The sequence below is a fragment of the Globicephala melas genome, chromosome 19 (genome assembly GCF_963455315.2).
Source record: "Globicephala melas chromosome 19, mGloMel1.2, whole genome shotgun sequence".
NCBI classification, from domain to species: domain Eukaryota; kingdom Metazoa; phylum Chordata; class Mammalia; order Artiodactyla; family Delphinidae; genus Globicephala; species Globicephala melas.
In genome coordinates, this window is record NC_083332.1 from 25,383,097 (window position 1) to 25,410,175 (window position 27,079).

General features: G+C 39.7%; 1 long non-coding RNA gene across 23 annotated transcripts in view; it reads left to right on the plus strand.

The window, feature by feature from the left end:
- LOC138842422 (uncharacterized) overlaps positions 1 to 27,079 on the plus strand; it is a 569,596-nt gene that overhangs the window by 465,839 nt on the left and 76,678 nt on the right. For 11 of the 23 annotated variants that reach the window (XR_011376927.1, XR_011376932.1, XR_011376928.1 and 8 more), the window contains 2 exons: positions 16,378 to 16,443; positions 26,070 to 26,851. The exons of 2 other annotated variants lie outside the window; for them this stretch is intronic. This is a non-coding gene — a long non-coding RNA (uncharacterized lncRNA). Of the gene's footprint in view, positions 1 to 16,377; positions 16,444 to 26,069; positions 26,852 to 27,079 lie in introns of those variants that run through there. 10 more of the 23 variants (XR_011376933.1, XR_011376935.1, XR_011376931.1 and 7 more) reach the window with 3 other exon arrangements.

Genomic DNA, 27,079 nt, shown 5'->3' on the forward strand with positions numbered 1-27,079 from the left:
AGAGATATACCATGTTCTTGGATTGGAAGAATCAATATTGTCAAAATGACTATATTACCCAAAGCAATCTATAGATTCAATGCAATCCCTATCAAATTACCAATGATATTTTTTTCACAGAATTTGAAAAAAAGATTTTACAATTTGTATGGAAACACAAAAGACCCTGAAAAACTAAAGCATTCTTGAGAAAGAAAAACTGAGCTGGAGGAATCAGTCTTCCTGACTTCATACTATACTACAAAGCTACAGTAATCAAGACAGTATGGCATTTGCACAAAAACAAAAATATAGATCAATGGTACAGGATAGAAAGCACAGAGATAAACCCACACACCTATGGTCACCTAATCTATGACAAAGGAGGCAAGAACATACAATGTAGAAAAGACAGTCTCTTCAATAGCTGGTGCTGAGAAAACTGGACAGGTACATGTAGAAGAATGAAATTAGAACACTACTTAACACCATTCAGAAAAATAAACACAAAATGGATTAAAGACCTAAAAGTAAGACCGGACACTATAAAACTGTTAGAGGAAAACATAGGAAAAACACTCTTTGACATAAATCACAGCAAGGTCTTTTTTGACCCACTTCCTAGAATAATGAAAATAAAAACAAAAATAAACACATGGGACCTAATTAAACTTAAAAGGTTTTGCACAACAAAGGAAACCATAAACAAGATGAAAAGACAACCCTCAGAATGGGAGGAAGTATTTGCAAATGAAGCAATGGACAAAGGATTAATCTCCAAAATATATAAACAGCTCATGCAGCTCAATAACAAAAAAAGAAAAAAAAAAACAATCAAAACATGGGCAGAAGACATAAATAGACATTTCCCCAAAGAGGACATACAGATGGCCAAGAGGCACATGAAAAGGTGCTCAACATCACTAATTATTAGAGAAACGCAAATCAAAACTCCAGTGAGGTATCACCTCACACCAGTCAGAATGGCCATCATCAAAAAATCTACAAACAATAAATGCTGGAGAGGGTGTGGTGAAAAGGGAACACTCTTGCACTGTTGGTGGGGTTTTAAATTGATACAGCAACTATGGAGAACAGTATGGAGATTCCTTAAAGAACAAAAAATAGAACTACCATGTGACCCAGCAATCCCAGTACTGGGCATATACCCTGAGAAAACCATAATTCAAAAACAGTCATGTACCACAATGTTCATTGCAGCACTATTTACAATAGCCAGGACATGCAAGCAACCTAAGTGTCCATTGACAAATGAATGGATAAAGAAGATTTGGTACATATGTACAATGGAATATTATTCAGCCATAAAAGAAAACGAAAATGAGTTATTTGTAGTGAGGTGGATGGACCTAGAGTCTGTCATACAGAGTGAAGTAAGTCAGAAAGAGAAAGACAAATACTGTATGCTAACACATAATATGAAATCTACAAAAATGGTTCTAATGAACCTAGGGGCAGGACAGGAATAAAGATGCAGACGTAGAGAATGGACTTGAGGACACAGGGAAGGGGAAGCGTAAGCTAGGACGAAGTGAGAGAGTAACATTGACATAAGAAAAATAAACCGAGGGAAGTAAGTCAGAAATAGAAAAAAAATCAAATATTAACACATGTATGTGGAATGTAGAAAAGTGTTACAGATGAACCTAGTTCCAGGGCAGGAATAGAGACATAGATGTAGATAATTGATGTGTGGACACAGTAGGGGGAAGGAGAGTGTGGGATCAATTGGGAAATTAGGATTAACATATATACACTACCGTATGTAAAATAAATAGCTAGTGGGAACCTGCGGTATAGCACAAGGAGCTCAGCACGGTGCTCTCTGATGACCTAGATGGGTGGGAAGGGTTGGGTAGGAGGGAGGTTCAAGAGGGAGGGTATATATATATACACATAGCACATTCATTTTGTTGTACAGCAGAATATAACACAACATTATAAAGCAATTATACTCCAAGAAAAAATAATAAAGAACATACTTTCTAACTTCCAAATGACCAAGCTAAACTTTTGCCCCTCTGTCAGTTTACTCCTCAATTAAACATGTGAAAGCAGAAACACTGGCTCACAGCCACACCTCACCATGCTGGATTTGCGCATTTCACACCAGTTTCATAGCCAGCCCTAGAGGTTCCAGAAATCCCTATTCAACATCCTCCCATGCAGGTCTGGGCAGGGATTTCATTTCAGAAATTCTTAATTACTAGAAATATACTTTCCTTTCTAGAAATAGCAGGGGAATCCTTCATCAGGTCCTTTACACCATCATTCTTTCTTTCCACCTGGAAATTTTAATCTTTTAAAGAAAAAGTCAATCTGCCTAGAATTCCAACCACAAATTTATTCTGACTGACACTAAGCACATTTTCAAGGATACCTAGCTTTGTCTGAAATCCCCATCTGTTTTCAAGCAGTGACAATCTCTACATCTTTAAGAGACTTGAAGTTAAAATATGAATTATAGCGTCCCCCTTAGGTGCACAAAAGAACTAAAATATAACATATTCAAAACTGATGCTCTTCAAACTCTCTTCTCTTGACACAGTATAAGTGATCCTAGGCATCCCTCCAGGGTTAGGGCAGGTGTAATGGGGTAGAGATAGCTGGCATTGTACAATGTCAATATCAATTTAAACCACCTGCTATTTCTTATTTACTATTATCATTGATTCTACAAAGTTTTGCTCATACCGTGAAGTTAAATTCTTTCTAATATGACAAGTCCCTAAGGATTTATATACATTTCTTTCATGATATAACAAATTACTGTTCTTGTTAGAGTTCTGGCAACAACCCCCAGTGGAAAATGGTACCAAAAAAAAATGAAGATACTATCAGAGTGATCCTGGCTGCTGAGATGGAAATGCACATGAGTTATTTTTATTTAAGTCAGAATGAAAAAGTTAAGTTGTACCCACATCTCAGACTATAAGATAAAAATAAATCTAAGTTCCTTTCTATGCTGTCAGTGCTGAAAGATTAAATCTTGGGGGGGGGGAAGGGGAGCAAATAGAAATGTGAATGTGTTTGTACTATGTGCTCTGTACACATTTCTCTGACCAATGCAGGGACTGAGTTATTTCTCAATAAATCTGCACCCCTTTCCTGGTCACTATATTGGACCTTAATTTTTACTTTAATATTAATATTCATATGTTGACTAACATACAGATGCTCTTCTACAGACTTAGGATCTGGGAGAGTTGGTTGAAACCATCTTTCTTTTCTTCCAGATGTTCCCAGACTCTGTGGGCTTAGATATTGCCGTGCCAGTTGCTAGAAATAAGTGTTTTTATGAGCTAATAACAGGATTTAAAGGAGAAACTCATGTTTTCCATCACCACCATCACCCAGCCCTACTCCACACTCTTGCTCTTCTTTCAAGAACCAGTTCACAGTTCACTCTCTCCAGCAGGCTCTCCCAGATTGCCCCAGACAAGATTAGCTTCTCTGTCACTGTAATTGCTGAGCTCGGCCATGGGCCTTCTCCTGGTTGGCCATAAACAGGGCTGTTTCTGGAGGGAAGAGTCCAGATCTGATTCAGCCTTGTTTCTTCACATGTCACCCTAGTCCAATAGGGCAAAGTCAGCTCTTAGTTATTTTAGTTATTTTTTTAATAGTAAATTAATTAATTAAATCTTTATTGAAGTATAGTTGATGTACAATATTATATAAGTTGCAGGTGCACAATATAGTGATTCACAATTTTTAAGTTTATACTCCATTTATAGTTATTATAAAATATTGTCTATATTCCCTGTGTGGTACAATATGTCTTTGTACTTTATTTTATATATAATACTTTGTACCTCCTAATCTCCTACCCTTATATTGTCCCTCCCCGCTTCTTTCTCCCCACTGCTAACCGCTAGTTTGTGCTCTATATCTGTGAGTTGGCTTCTTTTTTATATATTCACTAGTTTGTTTTATTTTTTGGATTCCACATATAAATGATGTCATACAGTATTTGTCTTCCTCTGTCTGACTTATTTCATTTGGCATAATACTCTCCAAATCCACCCATGTTGTTACAAATGGCAAAATTCCATTGTTTATGGCTGAGTAGTATTCCAATGTGCATCTCACATCTTCTTCATCCATTCATCTGTTGATGGACACTTAGGTTGCTTCCATATCTTGGCAACTGTAAATAATGCTGCTATGAACATTGAGATACATGTATCTTTTCAAATTATTATTTTTGGTTTTTTTGAACATATACCCAGGAGTGGAATTGCACAACTATATGTCAATAAAATGGACAACCTAGAAGAAATGGACAAATTCTTAGAAATCTCCCAAGACTGAACCAGGAAAAAATAGAAATTAACAGACTAATTACCATAATGAAATTGAATAAGTAATTTAAAAACTAACAAACAGGGCTTCCCTGGTGGCGCAGTGGTTGAGAGTCCGCCTGCCGATGCAGGGGACACGGGTTCGTGCCCTGGTCCGGGAAGATCCCACATGCCGCAGAGCGGCTGGGCCCGTGAGCCATGGCCGCTGAGCCTGCGCGTCCGGAGCCTGTGCTCTGCAACAGGAGAGGCCACAGCGGTGAGGGGTCTGCGTACCGCAAAAAAAAAAAAAAAAAAAAAACAAATGTCCAGGACCAGATAGTTTCACAGGTGAATTCTACCAAACATTTAGAGAAGAGTTAACACCTACCCTTCTCAAACTATTCCAAAAGATTTCAGAGGAAGGAACACTCGCAAACCCGTTCTATGAAGACACCACTACCCTGATACCAAAACTAGACAAAGATACCAAAAAACAAAAGGAAAGAATGAGAGAAAATCACAGGCCAATATTACTAATGAACATAGATACAAAAATTATCAACAAAGTACTAGCAAACTGACTCCAAAAATACATTAAAAGAATCATACACCATGATCAAGTGAGATTTATCCCAGGGATGCAAAGATTTTTCAATATCTGCAAATCAATCAGTGTGATACACCACATTAACAAATTGAAGAATAAAAACGATAGGATCATCTCAATAGATGCAAAAAAAAGCTTTTGACAAAATTCAATATCCATTTATGGTATTTAAAAAAAACTCTCCAGAAAATGAACATATTGGGAACATATCTCAACATAATAAAGGCCATATATGACAAACCCACATAATACTCAATGGTGAAAAGCTGAAAACATTTCCTCTAAGATCAGGAACAAGACAAGGATGCCCACTCTCATCACTTTTATTCAACATAGTATTGGAAGTCCTAGCCGCAGCATCAGACAAGGAAAATAAATAACAGGAATCCAAGTTGGAAAGGAAGAAGTAAAACTGTCACTGTTTGTAAGTGGCATGACACTATACATAGAAAATCTTAAAGATGCCACCAGAAAACTACCAGAGTTCATCAATAAATTCAGTAAAGTTGCAGGATACAAAATTAATAGTTTTTGTTTTAATATTCATTGTGCTATAGACTAAATGTTTGTGTTCCCCCAAATTCATAAGTTGGAATCCTAACTCCCAGTGTGATGGTATTAGGAAGTGGTAACCTTTGGGAAATGATTAGGCCATGAAGGTGGACTCCTCATAAATGGGATTAGTGCCCTTGTGAAAAAGGCCCCAGAGGGATCCCTTACCCCTTCCACCATGTGAGGGAATAGCAAGAAGATGACCAGTACGAAACAGGAAGTGGGTTCTCACTAGCCAATAAATTGGCCAGGCTCTAGAACTGTAAAAGATAAATAGATATTGTTTAAAAGACACACAGTTTGTCGTATTCTATTATAGCAACGTAAACAGACTAAAACAAGTTGGAATCATATGCTATTGCCAATATTCTGTCATCTTTTACTTACAGAAATGATAATTTTATATCATTTGTTCTAATAGATGAAACAAAACCAGCAACACTGTCATCCATTTCTTTGAATGCTGACATTCTCCCTCACCCAGAGTCGAATTTCTTTTAGGATCCATGGAATTTTATACATATTCTGAGATTACACACACTCTCATTTATTTGCTTGAATAATAAGTTGCCAGTAACCGAAGATTGTCAGGTTGACAGGTTGACAACCAGAATGCTGTAAACACACTGCAGTGGCAAAAGTCTATATCAGGCTCCCATGTCAGTTGTCCCTGCTCAATAACTTGTTTTGCTTGTTAATAGGAAAGGGTCAAACCCCCCACTCTGTTGCTGTTGCAAAAAACAAAAACAAAAATCACAATTTCCTTAATAAACTTTTTACTTTCTTCTCACTTCCTATCTTCCTTCCATTCTTGGGGCCAAAATGAATTTCTTTAAAAAATGTCCTCTGATTGAAGGCAATTTTCTTCATTATGAAAACAATTTAAATTTTCTTCAATATTTTTATTGTGTAAAAATAATAGGTTGTTGTGGCTTTTAATGTTACCATTGTTAATCTGTGATCTTAAACATAACACTTACAACTTTCAAATACACCATCTCATTTGATTGCCAAATAACTATCTAATAGTTGACTCTCTTCATTTTATAATTAAGGCAACTGAGGAATTGAGAGTTTAAGTGACTTTCTGAAAGCCACACCAGCCCTTAAATGTGAAAACAAACCTTCTGTTTCCAAGGTCAGTGCCATCTTAGCTGGGTTGCATTGCTGTTTTGGGGAAGAGAGAGAACACACTAGAAATAGCCTTTTCATGAGCATGGACCTGTATTCACAAACTCAAATGCTCACAGGGGATCAGCAGGTACAGATTTGAGAAAGTGATATGGAGCAGAGAGCACTGAGGTGAATTGGGAAGCACATGAGCACAGGTGCTCCTTAACTTCTGCAACTTCTCTCACCAGGCCATATAGGCTCAATCACACCAGATCTTCTAAATTTCAATAGAAATTTAGCAAGAAGCCAGGAATCTAGGTTTTTAAAATGTAAACCTATGAGGTTTAAGTGCTGACAATACCTTTTTTATTTTATTTTATTTATTATCATTATTTTTTGCGGTACGCGGGCCTCTCACGTTGCGGAGCACAGGCTCCGGACGCACAAGCCCAGCGGCCATGGCTCACGGGCCTAGCCACTCCGCGGCATGTGGGATCTTCCCGGAGTGGGGCATGAACCGGTGTCCCCTGCATTGGCAGGCGGACTCCCAACCACTGCGCCACCAGGGAAGCCCGACAATACCTTTTTTAAACACATGCACATTGTGGGCTAATAGTATCCTAGCTAAACATACCACTATTGTGTATCAGATGCTGCCCACAGTGTGCCACCTCTGTCTGTAGCACAAATGACAAGTGTGCAGTGAGTGACCACACCTCCACCCATAGAAGACATGAGCAATCAATCTCTGCATTTGCTTACTGAGCTCAGATGCAACTTAATATGTTTCACACTTCTGACCTATTGGAGGTGGCCTACCTGGCCTGTGAAACAAATGATATGTGAATCACCAAAAAAAAGATATTGGCCATTCTTAAGGGTCATGAGTTATACACCTGGTCACTTACATGCCTAAGCACAGAGAAGACACTTGAAAAGTATGATGAAAAAGAAAAAAGAGTCAAGATGGCAGAGGAGTAGGAGGACATGGAGTTCATCTCTCCCCACAAATGCACCAAGAATACATTCACAAATGGAACAATTCTCACAGAGTACCAGCTGAACACTAACAGAGGACCTTGGACACCTAAAAGGACAAGGAAGATCCCTGTGTAACCAGGTAGGATGAAAGAAAGAAGAAGGGAAAAGGAAGAAGAGAAGAAGCGGGATGGGACCTGTGCCCCTGGTGGGCAGCTGAAGGAGAAGAGAGGTTCCTACATCTGGGAAGACCCCTCACCAGCAGATAGATCAGTTGGGACAGAAGGGGACCTTTGGGAGCTATCAGAGGAGAACACAGCAACTGGTCTGTGGCAGACAAGGCAGATTGAGACCTACAAAGACGGTCTGTGTTACAGCCCTGCAGGCCCCAGCCTGAGACATGTGTCTACCAGTGTGAACAAGAGCTGGGTGCTTGAACATGGTGTTTGGAGAGCAAACGAGTGGAGAGGACTGCTGTTGGATGTGAGGAGAAAGCCTGAGGGGATGGGAGTGAGAAAATTCGCAAGCAGGAATGCTCCTAGAGGAAGCCCAGACTGCCATAGAAGTAAAGCACAACTGTTGAATCATGCAGAATGGGTGGAGCCACTATGGCAGCCTCTCTCCCCACATGATGACCCCTGCCTCCCCAGGCACTAGGAAGGGCTCTCACTGGGACTGGCTCTCTCACGCCCATGGCTGCCAGCTTCCCTGCATGACACATCCCCACTGGGGTTCACACAACCCCAGCTGATGCTGCTTCCACACTGGGGTGGACTCGTGTGCTCCTGGGCAGCCTCAGGATCATACTTCTGTGGATGGCACACATGTAGAGGTGGGACTGAAACCACAGTTGAGACCCAGGGGCCATGCAACTAAGGAAGAAAAGCTAAAATCTTTCCTCATTGCTGTGCAAACTGAGAACTGATATCCCTGTGACCAGCTTTGTAAACTCAGTGCCTACAGAACATCTGAACAGACAACGAGTGCTCCAGCAGCCAAGACAGGTCTAGTTTTAGCAGTTGTAGACTTTGTGGGCACATACATGTGGGGCTTGGGCCAAGCCAGAGTCTCAGCTGCCCCAGTAGTGACCACAGCAGGTCCAGATCCATGATTACTGCAATCCTAAGACCTGACTTCAGTGCATCTATGCTGATGGCCTGGTGAAAACAATGTCTGAGACACACCAGGGCCAATTGCCAGCATACCCACAGTTAAGGTGGGACTTAGAACAGTGCCAAGAACAGTGTAACCTGAGAGCTCACACAATGGGTGAAAGGTGACACAACAGGACACACCTGTGTCCTGAACAGATCCAGAGGAGGAATAGTCAGTGGCTTCCCTCCAACTGGGAGTGCTTCAATCCCATCTACCTTGCACTGCAGATCAGATACACAGCTAAGAAACATATCTGGGGCCCTCTACTCCAACAACTAGGGAGCAGACCCCAAATATGACAGGGCAGTGACAACCACAGAGTAAAGGGGAGGCCCTGCTCAATATCCAGTGCAGGCTCTGATCACCACACCATCAGTCACACCTTCTATCATGGGGGTAATGACCAGCATACGCTGAGGAAAGAGGTGGTGAGATTTATACTAAAAACAGCCCTTGTACCAAAAAATATTAAACTACTCAGGCTACACAGGGACTTTCCCACATAAAAATAGCACTCCAAGACAGTCTGAGGGTCTGGCATCAGGAGGAAGAACCCCAAGAGCATTTAGCCTTGAAGGCCAGCAGGGCTTGAGTGCAGGAGCTCCACAGGGGTGGGGGAAATAAAGACTCCATTCTTGGAGGGCACACACAAGGTCTCACATGAACTGGGACCCAACACAAAGCAGTATCTCCATAGGAACCAGGATTACACATACCTAGCGGTCATGGAGGATCTCCTAGGGAGGCAAAAGTCGACTATAGCTCACTGTGGGGACAAAGACACTGGTAGCAGAAGCCCCAGGGAATATTGATCTGTGTGAGCTCTCCTACAGGTCCACATTTCAGCACCAAGACCCATTCCCACCCAACAACCTGCAGGCTCCAGTGCTGGAAAGCCTCAGGCCACACAACCAAGATAGGAACACAGCTCCATCCATCAGCAGACAGGCTGCCTAAAGTCATAATGAGTTCACAGCCACCTCAAAACAAACCCCTTGACAAGGCTTTGTCCACTAGAGGGACAAGACCCAGCTCCACCCACCAGAGGGCAGGAACCAGCCCCTCCCATAGGAAGCCTGTACAAGCCCCTGGACCAACCTCATTAATCAGGGACAGACACCAGAAACAAAAAGAACTATGATCCTACAGCTTGAGGAAAGGAGACCACAAACACAGAAAGTTAGACAAAGTGAGATGACAGAGAAATATGCTGCAAATGAAGAAACAAGATAAAAACCCACAAGAACAACTAAATGAAGAGGAGATAGGCAAACTACCTGAAAAAGAATTCATAGTAATCATAGTAAAGTTCATCCAAAATCTTGCAAAAGATTGGAGGCATAGATTGAGAAGATACAAGAAATGTTTAACAAGGAGCTAGAAGATTGAAAGAACGGAGATGAACAGTACAATAATTGGAATGAAAAATACACTAGAAGGAGTCAATAGCAGAATAACTGAGGCAGAAAAACGAATAAGTGATTGGGAAATCAGAGTGGTGGAAATCACTGCCACAGAAGAGAATAAAGAAAAAATAATGAAAACAAATGAGGACAGCCTCAGAGACTTCTGGGGCAATGTTAAATGCACTAACATTTGAATTATAAGGGTCCCAGAAGAAGAGAAAGAGAAACGGTCTGAGAAAATATTTGAAGAGCTTATAGTCAAAAACTTCCCTAACATGGGAGAGAAAATGGTCTCCCAGGTCCAAAAAGTGCAGAAATTCCCATGCAAGATTAAACCCAAGGAGGAACACTCTGAGACAAATATTAATCAAACTGACAAAAATTAAAGACAAAGAAAAAACATTAAAAGCAACAAGGGAAAAGCAACAAATAACATACAAGGGAATCCCCATAAGGTTATCAGCTGATTTTTCAGCAGAAACTCTGCAAGCCAGAAGGGAATGGCACAACATATTTCAAGTAATAAAAGGGAAAAACCTATAACCAAAAATACTCTATCCAGTAAGGCTCTCAGTCAGATTTGACAGAGAAATCAAAAACTTTACAGACAAGCAAAAGCTAAGAGAATTCAACACCACCAAATCAGCTTTACAACAAATGCTAAAGGAACTTCTCTAGGTGGAAAAGGGACCAGCAACTTAAAACAACCTGGTACATATATAGACTGCTATATCAAAACCTCATGGGAAGAGCAAACCCCAAAACTACAGTAGATACACACACAAAAAAGAAAAAGCAACCCAAACACAACATTAAAGATTGTTATCAAACCACAAGGTAAGAGAACAAAAGAGGAAGGGAAGAAAAAATATCTTCAAAAACAAACTTAAAATAATTAAGAAAATGGTAATAGAGACATACATATCGATAATTACATTAAATGTGAATGGATTAAATGCTCCAACCAAGGACATAAACTGGCTGAGTGGATACAAAAACAAGGCCTCTGGATAAGCTGTCTACAAGAGACCCACTTCAGACCTAGGGACACATACAGACTAAAAGTGAGGGGATGGAGAAAAATATTCCATGCAAATGGAAATCAAAAGAAAGCTGGAGTAGCAACACTCACATCAAACAAAATAAACTTTAAAAAAAAGGCAAAGAAGGACACTAAATAGTGATCAAGGAATCAACCCAAGAAGAAGATACAACAATTGTAAATATATACACACGCAATATAGGAGCACGTCAATATATAAGGCAAATACTAACAGTTATAAAAGGGGAAATCAACAGTAACACAGTAATAGTGGAGAACTTTAACACCCCAGTTACACCAGTGGACAGATCATCCAGACAGAAAATTAAGAAGGAAACAAAAGCCTTAAATGACACATTAGACCAAATAGACTAAATTGATATTTATAGGGCATTCCATCTGAAAGCAGCAGAATACACATTCTTCTCAGGTACACATGGAACATCCTCCAGGATAGACCATATGTTGGGACAAAAATTCAAGCCTCAGTAAATTTAAGAAAATTGAAAACGTATCAAGCATCTTTTCCAACCACAATGCTATGAGATTTGAAATCAATTACAGGGGAAAAAACGTATAAAACACAAACACATGGAGGCTAAACAATGTGTTACTAAACAACCAATAGATCACTGAAGAAATCAGAGTGGAAATCAAAAAATACCTGAGACAAATGACAATGAAAACACGATGGTCCAAAACGTATGCAATGCAACAAAAGCAGTTCTAAGAGGGAAGTTTATAGCAACACAATCTTACCTCAGGAAACAAGGAAAATCTCAAATAAACAACCTAACTGTACACCTAAAGCAACTAGAGAAAGAAGAAACAAAAACTAGTAGAAGGAAAGAAAGCATAAATATCAGAGCAGAAATAAATGAAATAGAGATGAAGAAAACAATAGGAAAGATCAATGAAACTAAAAGCTGGTTCTTTGAGAAGATAAACAAAATTGATAATCCTATAGCCAGACTCATCAAGAAAAAAAGGGAGAGGACTCAAATCAATAAAATTTGAAATGAAAAAGAAGAAATTACAATGGATATCACAGAAATACAAAGCATCATAAGAGACTACTACAAGCAACTATATGCCAATAAAATGGACAATCTAGAAGAAATGGACAAATTCCTAGAAAGCTAAAACCTTCCAAGACTGAACGAGGAAGAAATAGAAAATATAAACAGACCAATCACAAGTACTGAAATTGAAACTGTGTTAAAAAAAAAAAAAAAAACTGCCAACAAACAAAAGTCCGGGACCAAATGGCTTCACAAGTGAATTCTATCAAATTGTTAGAGAAGAGCTAACACCTACACTTCTCAAACTCTTCCAAAAAAAATTTCAGAGGAAGGAAAACTGTCAAACACATTGTATGAGGTCACCATCACCCTGATACCAAAACCAGAAAAAGACACCACAAAAAAAGGAAATTAGATGCCAATATCACTGATGAACATAGACGCAAAAATCCTCAACCAAATACTAGCAATCTGAATCCAACAATACCTTAAAAGGATCATACACCATTACCAAGTGGGATTTATCCCAGGGATGCAAGGATTTTTCAGTACCTGCCAATCACATTAACAAATTGAAGAATAAAAACTATATGATCATCTCAATAAATGCATAAAAATCTTCTGACAATAGTCACATCCATTTATGATAAAAACTCCCCATAAAATGGGCTTGGAGGGAACCTACCTCAACATAATAAAGGTCATATACAACAAATCCCACAGCAAACATCCTTCTCAATGGTGAAAAGCTGAAAGCATTTCCTCTAAGATCAGGAACAAGATAAGGATTCCAATTCCCCCACTTTTATTCAACATAGTTTTGGAAGTCCTAGCCATGGCTATCAAAGATAAAGAAATAAAAGAATCCAAATTGGAAAAAACAGAAGTAAAATTGTCACTGTTTGCAGATGACATGATACTATATATAGAAAATCCTAAAGATGCTACCAGAAAACTACTAGAGCTCATCAATGAATTTGGTAAAGTGGCACAATACACGATTAATGCACAGAAATCTCCTGCATTCCTATACACTAACAACAAGAAATCAGAAAGAGAAATGAAGGAAACAATCCCATTTACTGTCACATCAAAAAGAATAAAATGCCTAGGAATAAACCTACCTAAGAAGGCAAAAGACCTGTACTCAGAAATCTATTAGATATTGATTGAAGAAATCAAAGATGACACAAATGGGTGGAGACATATACCATGTTCGTGGATTGGAAGAATCAATATTGTCAAAATGACTATACTACCCAAAGTAATCTACAGATTCAGTACAACCCCTATCAAATTACCAACAGACTTTTTCAAAGAGCTAGAACCAAAAATTTTACAATTTTTGTGGATACACAAAAGATTCCAAATAGCCAAAGCAATCTTGAGAAAGAAAAACGGAGCTGGAGGAGTCAGGCTACATGACTTCAGACTATATTACAAAACTGCAGTAATCAACACAGTATGGTACTGACACAGAAACAGAAATATACATCAATGGAACAGGATAGAAGTTCCAGAGATAACCCATGCACCTATGGTCACCTAATCTATGAAAATGGAGGCAAGAATTTACATTAGAGAAAAGACAGTCTCTTCAATAAGTGGTGCTGAGAAAAACTGGACAGGTACATGTAAAAGAATAAAACTAGAACATTCTCTAACACAGGGGTCCCCACCCACTGGGCCACGGAACAGTACCAGTCTGTGGCCTGTTAGGAACCAGGCCACACAGCAAGAGGTGAGTTGTGGGCAAGCGAGCAAAGCTTCATCTGTATTTACATCCACTCCCTATCACTTGCATTACTGTCTGAGCTCCACCTCCTGTTAGATCAACAGTGGCATTAGATTCTCATAGGATCACAAACCCTACTGTGAACTCCAGGTGCGAGGGATCTAGGTTGCACGTTCCTTATGAGAATCTAATGCCTGATGATCTGAGGTGGAGCTGAGGCAGTGATGCTATCACTGGGGAGCAGCTGCAAATACAGATTATCATTAGCAGAGAGGTTTGACTGCACAGAGATAATAATAAATCAATTGCCTGCAGACTCATCAAAACCCTATCAGTGAGTGGCAAGTGAAAAAAAGCTCAGGGCTCCCACTGATTCTGCATAATTATTTCATTATATATTACAATGTAATAGTAATAGAAATAAAGTGCACAATAAATGTAATGCACTTGTTCTTCCCAAAACCATCCCCCGACCCTGGTCCATGGAAAAATTGTCTTCCAAGAAACCTGTCCCTGGTGCCAAAATGGTTGGGGACAACTACTCTAATACCATACACAAAGGTAAGCTCAAAATGGATTAAAGACCTAAATGTAAGACTGGATACTATAAAACTCTTAGAGGAAAACATAGGCAGAACACTCTCTGACATAAATCACAGCAAGATCTTTTTTGATCTTCCACCTAGAGTAATGGAAATAAAAACAAAAATAAACAAATGGGACCTAATTAAACATAAAAGATTTTGCACAGCAAAGGAAACCACAAAGAAAATGAAAAGGCAACCCTCAGAAAGGCAGAAAATATATGCAAATGAAGCAACCAACAATGGATTAATCTCCAAAATATACAAAGAGCTCATGTATCTCAATATCAAAAAAACAAACAACCCAATCAAAAAATAGGCAGAAGATCTAAATAGACATTTCTCCAAAGAAGACACACAGATGGCCAAGAGGCACAAGAAAAGCTGCTCAACATCACTAATTATTAGAAAAATACAAATCAAAAATACAATGAGGTATCACCTCACACTGGTCAGAATGGCTATAAATCAAAAAATCTACAAACAGTAAATGCTGGAGAGGGTGTGGAGAAAAGGGAACCTTCCTACACTGTTGGCGGGAATGTAAATTGGTACAGCCACTATGGGGAACAGTATGGAGATTCCTTAAAAAAACTGAAAATAGAACTGCCATATGACTCAGCAATCCCACTCCTGGGCATATATCTGGATAAAACCATAATTCGAAAAGTTACGTGGATCCCAATGTTCACTGCAGCACTATTTACAATAGCCAGGACATGGGAGCAACCTAAATGTCCAACAACAGCAGAACGGGTAACGTGGTACATATATACAATGGAATATTACTCAGCCATAAAAAAGAACAAAATAATGCCATTTGCAGCAACATGGTTGGAACTATAGACTGTCATACTGAGTGAAGTAAGTCAGACAGAGGATGACAAATATCATATGATATCGTTTATATGTGGAATCTAAAAAATGGTAAAAATGAACTTATTTACAAAACAAAAATAGAGTCACAGATGTAGAAAACAAACTATGGTTACCAAAGTGGGGGGGAGGGATAAACTGGGAGATTGGGATTAACTTATATACACTACTATATATAAAATAGATACCTAATAAGAACCTACTGTATAGCATAGGAAAAGAGTTCAATAGTCTGTAATGAGCTATGTGGGAAAAGAATCTAAAAAAGAGTGGATATATGTGTAGGTATAACTGATTCACTTTGCTGTACAGCAGAAGCTAATGCAACATTGTAAATCAACTATACTCTAATAAAAATTAACTTTAGAAAAAAGAAAAAGAAAAAAGAGCAAGGCAGGTAGCAGTAGAAAAAGAAAAAAGGGAAATCTTTGAGTCAAAACAGAGCAGCTGCAGGGGTTTTTAAAACATTATTTATTTTATTTACATTTATGTTTGGTTGTTTTGGGTCTGCGCGTGGGCTTTCTCTAGTTGCAGCGAGCGGGGCTACTCTTCATTGTGGTGTGCGGGCTTCTCATTGTGGTGGCTTCTCTTGTTGCCAAACATGGGCTCTAGGTGCACAGGCTTCAGTAGTTGTGGCACATGGGCTTAGTAGTTGTGGCACGCAGGCTCTAGAGCACAGGCTCCGTAGTCGTGGTGCACGGGCTTAGTCACTCCGCAGTATGTGGGATCCTCCCAGACCAAGGCTAGAACCCATGTCCCCTGCATTGGCAGGTGAATTCTTAACCACTGCACCACCAGAGAAGCCCATGGTTGCAGTTCTGATTTAATCCTTTTGATCATTAATATACATCTGAGGCCAGGCTCCCCACTTTCAGGATGCACCTTTAAATCTCAGATACTTATCTTTAACTAATTGCAACTCACTTAATTGCCTTTAGGAGAACGTAGTGAAAAGTGGGACATGTTGCCGTTCGGAATTACAGCTACATTTTCTTTTTATTATTTGTTTTCTCTCTACAAAACCTAGAGTCCCAGAACCTATGAAATGATCTCTCCTGGATCCAGCAGCCAAATCGGTGCTTCAGAAAATAAGGTAATGCTGTGATTCTAAAGGCTCACACATCTACCGTGACATAATTAGTCACAGCAGATATGCCTTGGAACTCTAGTGACCACTTAGGTCACACTCTCATTAAGCATTTGTTTAGAGGCTATAGGAAACTGGCCTTGGTGTGAGTTTTACAAAAGAGGAGGTTCCAATGAATTCTAAATTATAGTCTTATTTCAATCCCAGCAGCTTTCTTAAGGCTCAGAAACCGTCAAGAAAGCTTAAGAACAGTAACACTTAATTTAGATATTTTTACTTTTTATTCATTCATTTATTATTCTATTAAAGCAGAGCTTGAAATCTCAGATGCCTACAGAAATATAATGTAAACGGGCAAAGTGTGCTGAGTTATTATTTCAACAGTGACACAATTTGTTCAAGTAAAGACTATTCCTATATGTTTAATATGCTAATAAAGAAATAGTCTCACTCCCATTTTCTTGAAACATATGATTCATAAATTCTTTCCTTTACTTATGATAGAAACAAGGGTGCTCAGTTTGAGTTTCCGGAAAGGCAAAACCTGAGACAAATGTTTGAGAACAAGTGGTTTCTTTGGGAGGTGATCCTAGGACTCTCTGGTCGGGGGGGGGGTGAATGTGTAGGACAAGAAGGGAAGGAAGCCAATAAAGGGTGTGCTATTAAGAACTGTGGGCAACTGTGGGCTCAACCTGCTGGGGACTCTGGGAAATGAAATGGAACATGCCTCAGAGAATTCCACCTGAGAGTCAAGGAGGCTGGGCTTCTTACCCCCCAGCTTCTTGTTATTGGTTGTGGGCCACTTCTAGGAGTGTTAACTTTCTAGCACTCTGGCCTGCCCTGCTGCAGCCATGACTGTTACTAAGCAGCCTTGGGCATAAGAGGTGAATGCAGCGGGGAAATATTTAAGGCACAAAGAGCAACTGCTATAGGTTCAATAAATAAAACCAAAAGGACATGTATGATGATAAATGACCACCTGATACTCAGTCTTATATCAGGGATCCCAAAGGAAGTGGTGAGGACTGGGACAGAGTGCCCAGTCAAGAATGGCAGCCAGGAGTCACCTCCAGCTGATAGTTGCTATGCAGGAATGCAGGCTAGGTCTAGGTTTTCCATATCTTCTCTTTTTTAAGAACGTTGGGAATCTGGCTCCTGATGCAGCATCTCCTGACTTTTAAATGTTGGAAACTGATGAAGAAAAAGTAGACTTCGGGCATATAGAAATGTTATACAGATGTATAGCACTACAAGCTTATATATCTCAGGGCTGAATTTTCCCATACATGGCCAGTTTTCACCCTCCAATTTAAAGTTTTGTTTTAGTACTCATTCTGTGCTCAGAATTTTTCTGGGTGATATAGGGAGTTCAGAGGTGCCCTAGATCCAGCCCTGCTTTCAGGGAGCTTATGGATGGACTAGTGGGTGATGAAGACAATTGCAGAATGATCTGGAATATAGCAAATACATTCATGCAACAGATATAAAACAAAAGCTGTCGAGTTGGAAAATGCATAAGATTTAAAGAGAGAGAAACAACATTAAGCTCTTCATTACTAAATTTAAAGGCAGCAAAACAATATAAATTGACATTAAATGCTACTGTTCAACAAATATGGGTTACTATGTCTAGTACACAGTACCATTTAATTCAAAAACCATGTTAAAGGTCAGAACATCAGGCAGAAGAAAAAATGTTTAGCTCACATCAAAATTATGATGCAGGTGAAGCTTACCTATTTTTTGTATTTTTTATTTTATTTTATTTTGTTAACATCTTTATTGGAGTATAATTGCTTTACAATGGTGTGTTAGTTTCTGCTTTATAACAAAGTGAATCAGTTATACATATACATATGTCCCCATATCTCTTCCCTCTTGCATCTCCCTCCCTCCCACACTCCCTATCCCACCCCTCTAGGTGGTCACAAAGCACTGAGCTGATCTCCCTGTGCTATGTGGCTGCTTCCCACTACCTATCTATTTTAGGTTTGGTAGTGTATATACGTCCATGCCACTCTCTCACCTTGTCCCAGCTTACCCATTCCCTTCCCGGTATCCTCAAGTACATTCTCTAGTAGGTCTGCATCTTTATTCCCGTCTTGGCCCTAGCTTCTTCTGACCATTTTTTTTCTTTTTCTTTTTCTTCTTCTTTTTTTTTTTTTAGATTACATATATATGTGTTAGCATATGGTATTTGTTTTTCTCTTCCTGACGCACTTCACTCTGTATGACAGTCTCTAGGTCCATCCACCTCACTACAAATAACTCACTTTCATTCCTTTTTATGGCTGAGTAATATTCCATTGTGTATATGTGCCACATCTTCTTTATCCATTCATCTGTCGATGGACAGTTTGGTTGCTTCCATGCACTGGTTATTGTAAATAGAGCTGTAATGAACATTTTGGTACATGACTCTTTTTGAATTATGGTTTTCTCATGGTATATGCCCAGTACTGGGATTGCTGGGTCATATGGTAGTTCTATTTTTAGTTTTTTAAGGAACCTCCATACTGTTCTCCATAGTGGCTGTATTAATTTACATTCCCACCAACAGTGCAAGAGGGTTCCCTTTTTTCCACACCCTCTCCAGAATTTATTGTTTGTAGATTTTTTGATGATGGCCATTCTGCCCAGTGTGACATGGTATCTCATTGTACTTTTGATTTGCAGTTCTCTAATGATTAATGATGTTAGCATTCTTTCATATGTTTGTTGGAAATCTGTATATCTTCTTTGCAGAAATGTCTATTTAGTTCTTCTGCCCATTTTTGGATTGTGTTTTTTGTTTATTTGATATTGAACTGCATGAGTTGCTTGTATTTTTGGAGATTAATCCTTTGTCAGTTGCTTCATTTGCAAATATTTTCTCCCATTCTGAGGGTTGTCTTTTCATCTTGTTTATGGTTGCCTTAGCAGGATACAAAATCAATGCACAGAAATCTCTTGTATTCCTATACACTAATGATGAAAAATCTGAAACTGAAATTAAGAAAGCACTCCCATTTACCACTGCAACAACAACAAAAAATATCTAGGAATAAACCTACCTAAGGGGAAAAAAGACCTGTATGCAGAAAATTATAAGACACTGATGAAAGAAATTAAAAATGATATAAATAGGTGGAGAGATATACCATGTTCTTGGATTGGAAGAATCAACATTGTGAAAATGATTCTACTACCCAAAGCATTCTACAGATTCAATGCAATCCCTATGAAACTACCACTGGTATTGTTCATAGAACTAGAAGAAATAATTTCACAATTTGTATGGAAACAGAAAAGATCCCAAATAGCCAAAGCAATCTTGAGAAAGAAAAATGGAGCTGGAGGAATCAGGCTCCCTGACTTCAGACTATACTACAAAGCTACAGTAATCAAGATAGTATGGTACTGGCACAAGAACAGAAATATAGATCAACGGAACAGGATAGAAAGCCCAGAGATAAACCCACGCACATATGGTCACATTATCTTTGATAAAGGAGGCAAGAATATACAGTGGAGAAAAGACAGCCTCTTCAATTAATGGTGCTGGGAAAACTGGACAGCTACATGTAAAAGAATGAAATTCGAACACTCTCTAACACCATACACAAAAATAAACTCAAAATGGATTAAAGATCTAAATGTAAGGCCAGACACCATCAAACTCTTAGAGGAAAACATAGGCAGAACACCCTATGACATAAATCACAGCAAGATCCTTTTTGACCCACCTCCTAGAGAAATGGAAATAAAAACAAAAATAAACAAATGGGGCCTAATGAAACTTAAAAGCTTTTGCTCAGCAAAGGAAACCATAAACAAGACGAAAAGACAACCCTCAGAATGGGAGAAAATATTTGCAAAAGAAGCAACTGACAAAGGATTAATCTCCAAAACATTCAAGCAACTCATGCAGCTCAATATCAAAAAAACAAACAACCCAATCCAAAAATGGGCAGATCTAAATAGACGTTTATCGAAAGAAGATATACAGATTGCCAACAAACACATGAAAGCATGCTCAACATCATTAATCATTAGAGAACTGCAAATCAAAAGTACAACGAGATATCATCTCACACTGGTGAGAATGGCCATCATCAAAAAATCTACAAACAGTATGTGCTGGAGAGGGTGTGGAGAGAACGGAACCATCTTGCACTGTTGGTGGGAATGTAAATTGATACAGCCACTATGGAGAACAGTATGGAGGTTCTTTAAAAAACTAAAAATAGAACTACCATATGACCCAGCAATCCCAGTACTGGGCATATACCATGAGAAAACCATAATTCAAAAAGAGTCATGTACCAAAATATTCATTGCAGCTCTATTTACAATAGCCAGAACATGGAGGCAACCTAAGTGTCCATCAACAGATGAATGGATAAAGAAGATGTGGCACATATATACAATGGAATATTACTCAGCCATAAAAAGGAACGAAAGTGAGTTACTTGTAGTGAAGTGGATGGACCTAGAAACTGTCATACAGAGTGAAGTATGTCAGAAAGAGAAAAACAAATACCATATGCTAACACATATGTATGGAATCTAAAAAAAAAAAAAAGAAGAAAAAGAAAAAAAATGGTCAGAAGAAGCTAGGGCCAAGACAGGAATAAACGCAGACCTATAGAGAATGGACTTGAGGATACGGGGAGGGAGAAGGATATGCTGGGAGAAAGTGAGAGAGTGGCATGGACGTATATACACTACCAAATGTAAAATAGATAGGTAGTGGGAAGCAGCCACATAGCACAGGGAGATCAGCTCTGTGCTTTGTGACCACTTAGAGGGGTGGGATAGGGAGTGTGGGAGGGAGGGAGATGCAAGAGGGAAGAGATATGGGAACATATGTGTATGTATAACTGATTCACTTTGTTATAAAGCAGAAACTGACACAACATTGTAAAGCAATTATACTCTAATAAAGATGTTAAAAATTAAATAAGTAAATAAAATAAACAAATGGGACCTAATGAAGGTTACCTTTGACACTTTGACATACCACATGCTCCTTTCTGAAGCCACTTTCACATCAGGAATTTTGTCACCTCATGGCTCAACCCCTGCTAGTCCTATATCTCCCCCTGCCTCAGACAAGGTCCCCAAACTGGGTCCTCAGATCCAGCAAAGTTCTGCAGGTTTCAGACACTGTCTTGAAAACCATTATATGCCCTCCCAGGATGCATGCACAGGACAATCCACTGGGGTACAGGAGAGAAACATTAGAAATAATAAGAAAAAAATAAGTTTACTAATAGTTAATGCATGATTGTCCCTGAATCCCTCTCCTAGGTTGTCAGATGGCACATGTCCTATGAATTCCATGAGGTACCTTGAGAGGAATGAAGAGTTTCACAGATCGGAACTGAGTGTTCCTTCTGCAATTTACTTGTGCTTGGTTAGTGGATTTGAGGATGGCAATGTCTTGTTTTAATCAAACCAATACTGACCAATGAACAGAAGGCTTCAGAAGTTTCCTACAGAGGAACTGCAAAATGGAGATAATACTGATGAAGTGAGAAGAAGGGATCAATAAGATAATGGGGTGACAGAACTCCATCTCATAGTTTGAGCTCTTTGTCTGCCACATTACAAGGCTAAAATCATCATTATCTAACTAGAGTGGTCAAAATATCAACAAAAACAAACAAAACAATCAGTAATTTTTTTATATATACTGTCATTAATGATAAACCTCACCCTAAGGGTCAATGGTGCCTTCAGCTATTAGCTAAAGATAGAACATATTTATAATTTATAAATAAATACTGATATATTGCGGGGGGGGCAGGCTTCAAAGGCTTTACTAATGGACTGTATGATGAAACTCAGATATCACTGAGGTAAATAACTAAATTTAATTTGAACAAATTAATGAGAACAATATAAAAGAAATAATTCAATAGCAGGTTTATTTCATCATGAGGCCCAAAAGACAGAATTTATTACACATATTTAACCTATAAAGCAAAATAGGAAAGAGAGGAAAACTATTGATTGTTTCATTATAGAAAACAGACAAGCACATAAAAGCAGGAATTTGTCAGAGTTCTAGCCAGTCCCTGAAAAATGTCATAATGAAATCCACCTGCACCCAATTAGTGAGCTTGGCCCTGACTTGGGGAGGTTGGTGAGTTGATACAAGCAGAGAGGCCCTACACGCTGGGCCCTATTTTTCACAGTACTTTCCCCCAGGTAAGTGCCTGATTCTAGGCAAAGAAGCACATTTGCTGTAGAGCCCCAGGACACACTGCATTGGGAGGAAGCGCCCTCTGCACCAGGCTTTAGCTGTCTCGCCCATCCTGCTGACTGGCTCTGTAAGGCTGGTTAACTTTTCAGTTTGAATCATGCACACAAGTTCATCTGAGTGTTTGACAGCCAAATGCCTATGCCTAGCTGTCACAGTAGCTCGGAGCCAGATTGTGCAGCTGAATGGAACTTGAAATGACTTTTCAAAGACAGGACTCCAAGTTTCTTTAACCTATTTGTTCTCTTCTCAGCTTAACAGAAAAATGGTTTCCCATTCTCCTTCTGTATTTGTACATTTTTCTCTCATCTGCTGAAATCTTACCTGTAAAACAGCAAAGGCCAAGAATAATACCCAAGAAAAAGTATCTAATTTCAAAAAATTACAAGTATTGTCTGTGCGCATTAGTACATTAAAGGTCTGTGTCTCTTTATTATCAAACAAACAAAAAAAGTTTAAAGATCTCATGACTCCCTAGGGGAATTATCCCCAGCAGAACCCAAATACAAAGAGAGGAGGAGCTGGCTCAGGAGGTCTGATTAGGTCCCAGTGGTCATCTCTCCTATCTTTTAATGCATCCACTCAACCAGAGTCCAGAAAAGAGGCACTGACAACTACAGGCCCACAAGGCTCATGCCCTTATGGTTCTCCGATTCTCTAAAATCCGGTTTTTAGCAATTTCCAGAGATTTTGAATTTTGACATAATTGTTTGCTAAAATACTGCAGAATTCCATTGTTTAAAATCATCTGAAAAGAAATTAGCAAGTTGTGACCACGTTTTACAGGATGATTTCTTGACAAGTACTTTTCTTCCTTCTGTTTAGTTTTGAAAACTTACCTTCCTTAAAAGAAGCAAGGTCTAACAAATATTCTGTACTAAACTTATTGAGCGCCCCCTCCCTCTTCCTGCTACCTTTGAACTTCTCAAATATCAGATTTATGTCTTGATCATCTTTGTATCTATCATCTCTTGAGAGTGACAATTGCCTAAGAAATGTGCAAAGATGAAGACAGAATGAATGGGTAAAAAGTTGATTTCTATCTCAAAATATCTCGTTAGGTACATCACGGTAGGAGAGAGAACACAAACTTGAAGTTCATCCCAACCTGGGCTCTAACTATACACCTTGGGCAGGTTACTTAACCTCCCTGAATTTCTGTTTCCTCATCTTTAAAATAGAGATGATAACAGTGCTTACCTCACAGGGTTGTTGTGATAATTAAATAAGACAATGCATGTAATAGCTTTCCCTGATTCAGCCCAACTTCCTATCCACCTCTGCCCTCCTACCAGAACTCACTCTTTGGGGAGGTGACTGTAGGTGTGATAACCTCAGCTTATGAAAAGGGCAACAGGGCCAATCCTAGGGAGCCTGGCCATGGGGCACTAAGGGTTGGGAGAAAAGACATTTACTGCTTCAATCTGTTCACCCTTGTATATTTTATTTTTTAGATGGCAAATATTTGTTTTGAAGGATATGGACAATTTAAATCAGACTACATTTTGTATTATATAAATACAGTCATCCCCCAGTACCTGGGTAGGGGAGATTAGTTCCAGAACCTCATGTGAATACCAAAATCTGCAGATGTTCAAGTCCCCTATATGTGATGGCTTAGTATTTACATGTAACCTATGCACATTCTCCCTTACGCTTTAAATCATCTCTACATTACATACAATACCTAATACAATGTATTGTAAATGCTATGTAAATAGTTGCTGGAATGCAGCAAATTCAAGTTTTGCATTTTAGAACGTTCTGAGATTTTTTTTTTTTTTTTTTTTTTGGTGGTACGCAGGCCTCTCACTGTTGTGGCCTCTCCCGCTGCGGAGCAACAGGCTCCGGACGCGCAGGCTCAGCGGCCATGGCTCACGGGCACAGCCGCTCCGCGGCATGCGGGATCCTCCCGGACCGGGGCACGAACCCGTGTCCCCTGCATCGGCAGGCGGACTCTCAACCACTGCACCACTAGGGAAGCCCGGAGTTTTTTTTTTTCAAACATTTTTGATCCACAGTTGGTTGAATCTGCAGATGTAGAACGCTTTGGTATGAAGGAGTGACTGCAGATCAAATTATAAACTTTTACTATTATTAATTTTTTTCTTTTTCAATATCATCCAAAATTATAGTACAACTGAGGTCTAAAGTGGACACTTACTTTCTCTCTCTGTATAAGAGGTTAGTTAACTATGTCACAAAGAGATTAAATAACTTCCCTGAGATTACATGAATCTCAAATCCTTATCTAACACAGAACTTTTAAATGGGGATAATATTAACATAATGGGACAAGCTTGAGAATGAAACTGGATAATTTATGTCAGGTATGTGTACAGTATATCACATACCTCAATAAATGTCACTTCCCTCACTCACCAACAAATAAGCCCTCCAGCCATGGTCCCTCCAATATTTCCTCACATGAAGTATTGTGCTCACCATTTTAAAGCTCTTACCCAATGGGCCTGTTTGCAGGCTGATACAATATCTGCCCCAGCCTCTGTCCCAGTCCTGTGCCATTCCTGGCACAGAGGGTGGACAAGGCAGAGCAAGGCCTCAGCTCTGGGGTGGCCCAGGTCTCACCCAGCACAGCAAGCTGACCATCATCCAGCTACCACTTGGAAGTGGACCCACTGGTCATGTCTTCATGCTGAAACTAGTCACAGTGGTCAGAGAGACATGGCCTACTGAGCTGAGAGAACAGAAAGAGTGGTTCTCTCCCACAAATTGGGTGCTTTTGCTAAGAGACAAGGTAATGGCTGCTATCTGCCCCACCCAGCTCCAGGGACCAGGCCAGAGTTGCACAAAGGGATACCTCAGGCAGAAGCCAAAGAAGTCATCTTCAGAGAGGTCCCCTGGACCCTGAGGCAGCCCTGCCTCTGATGTTGGGTTGGACAAACTGTGAGCCATAATGGACAAGAGGGGATCAATTATCTGTGGAGGAAAATGAGACTGGGCTTTGAAAGCCCATGGTGGCAATCTCTTGAGCAATGTGCCAGCATTCTTCCCACAGGTCTTGAGAGCACTGCAGGCAGTGGGCCCTGGCTTCCAAGGAGGAGGAGAAGACAATAATGAGGGGGCTGTGTATGCAGTCAGAAACTCCAGCTGAGATTCAACATAAATCAGGAGGGGACAAATACATTTGAATTTTTTATTCCACCATCATCAATTAATTCCTCTTCCTAAGGGAAGTTAGGGCTATACACTGTATATTTTTTTCTTGCTGTCCCACCTCCTGATCCCAGGGCCTTTCTGAGTGGTAGTGACTCCAGTGACAATAATAGCTGTCATTTACTGTGTACTGTATGAGTACTTTCATTATCTCATTTAATTGCCTCTGCAATCTAAAGTAAATACTACTTTATTCCTATTCTATAAGATGCAAAAATGGAGGCTCAGTATGGTAAAGTGGCTTGCTCAAGATATTGCCAGCCAAGAAGCAGCAGAGCCAACTTCCACTCCAGATCTGTCTACCTAGCAGTCTCTGCTCTCACCGGTTGACTGTGCCGCCTCTCCACAGAACTGCCCAGCATCTCTGACATGACCCTCTCCTCTGTACAGTCTTAAAAGATGCTTCATTTCCATTGAGACTGGCCTCCAGAAAAGGAAACCTGAAAGAATATGAGCCTCTCAACAGGAACAGAAATGAAGCTGCCTTGCTTAAGGAGGGAAGGACAGTAAGCAGACATCACTGTGCAGGCAGTGACCACGCCAGGGAGGCATGTTGGGGAACTGCTTCCCACCTCTCTTGGTAGGACAAGGGTGGGCCCTTCACCCTTGTGTCTTGTTATGGAGAGAACAAACGGCTCTTCTTTCTAACAAGGCTAACTCTTTGGGGAAGGAGCCGTCTCCAAGCAACTAAGACTGAAAAAGTAATTGAAGTTCCAACTGGACAGCAATTTGGGGCGGGGGGAGGGTGTGGTATTGCATCTTGCTAAAAAGGAATTATGACAAGTAGCCCAAATAGAAACATTTTTTCCCTCCATTACAACCTTCAAATTAAAAACCACTCTACTGAATGGATTTAAGGACACAGGGAGGGGAAGGGTAAGCTGGGATGAAGTGAGAGAGTGGCATTGACATATATACACTACCAAATGTAAAATAGATAGCTAGTGGGGTGCAGCTACATAGCACAGGGAGATCAGCTCGGTGCTTTGTGACCACCTAGAGGGGTGGGATAGGGAGGGTGGGAGGGAGACACAAGAGGGTGGGGATATGGGTATATATGTATACGTATAGCTGATTCACTTTGTTATACAACAGCAACAAACACAACAATGTAAAGCAATTATACTCCAATAAAGATGTTAAAAAATACAACACTCTACTGTAATGATTTATTCCATTTTCACAGGTGCAGTAATAATTGCACCGAAGATAATGGGG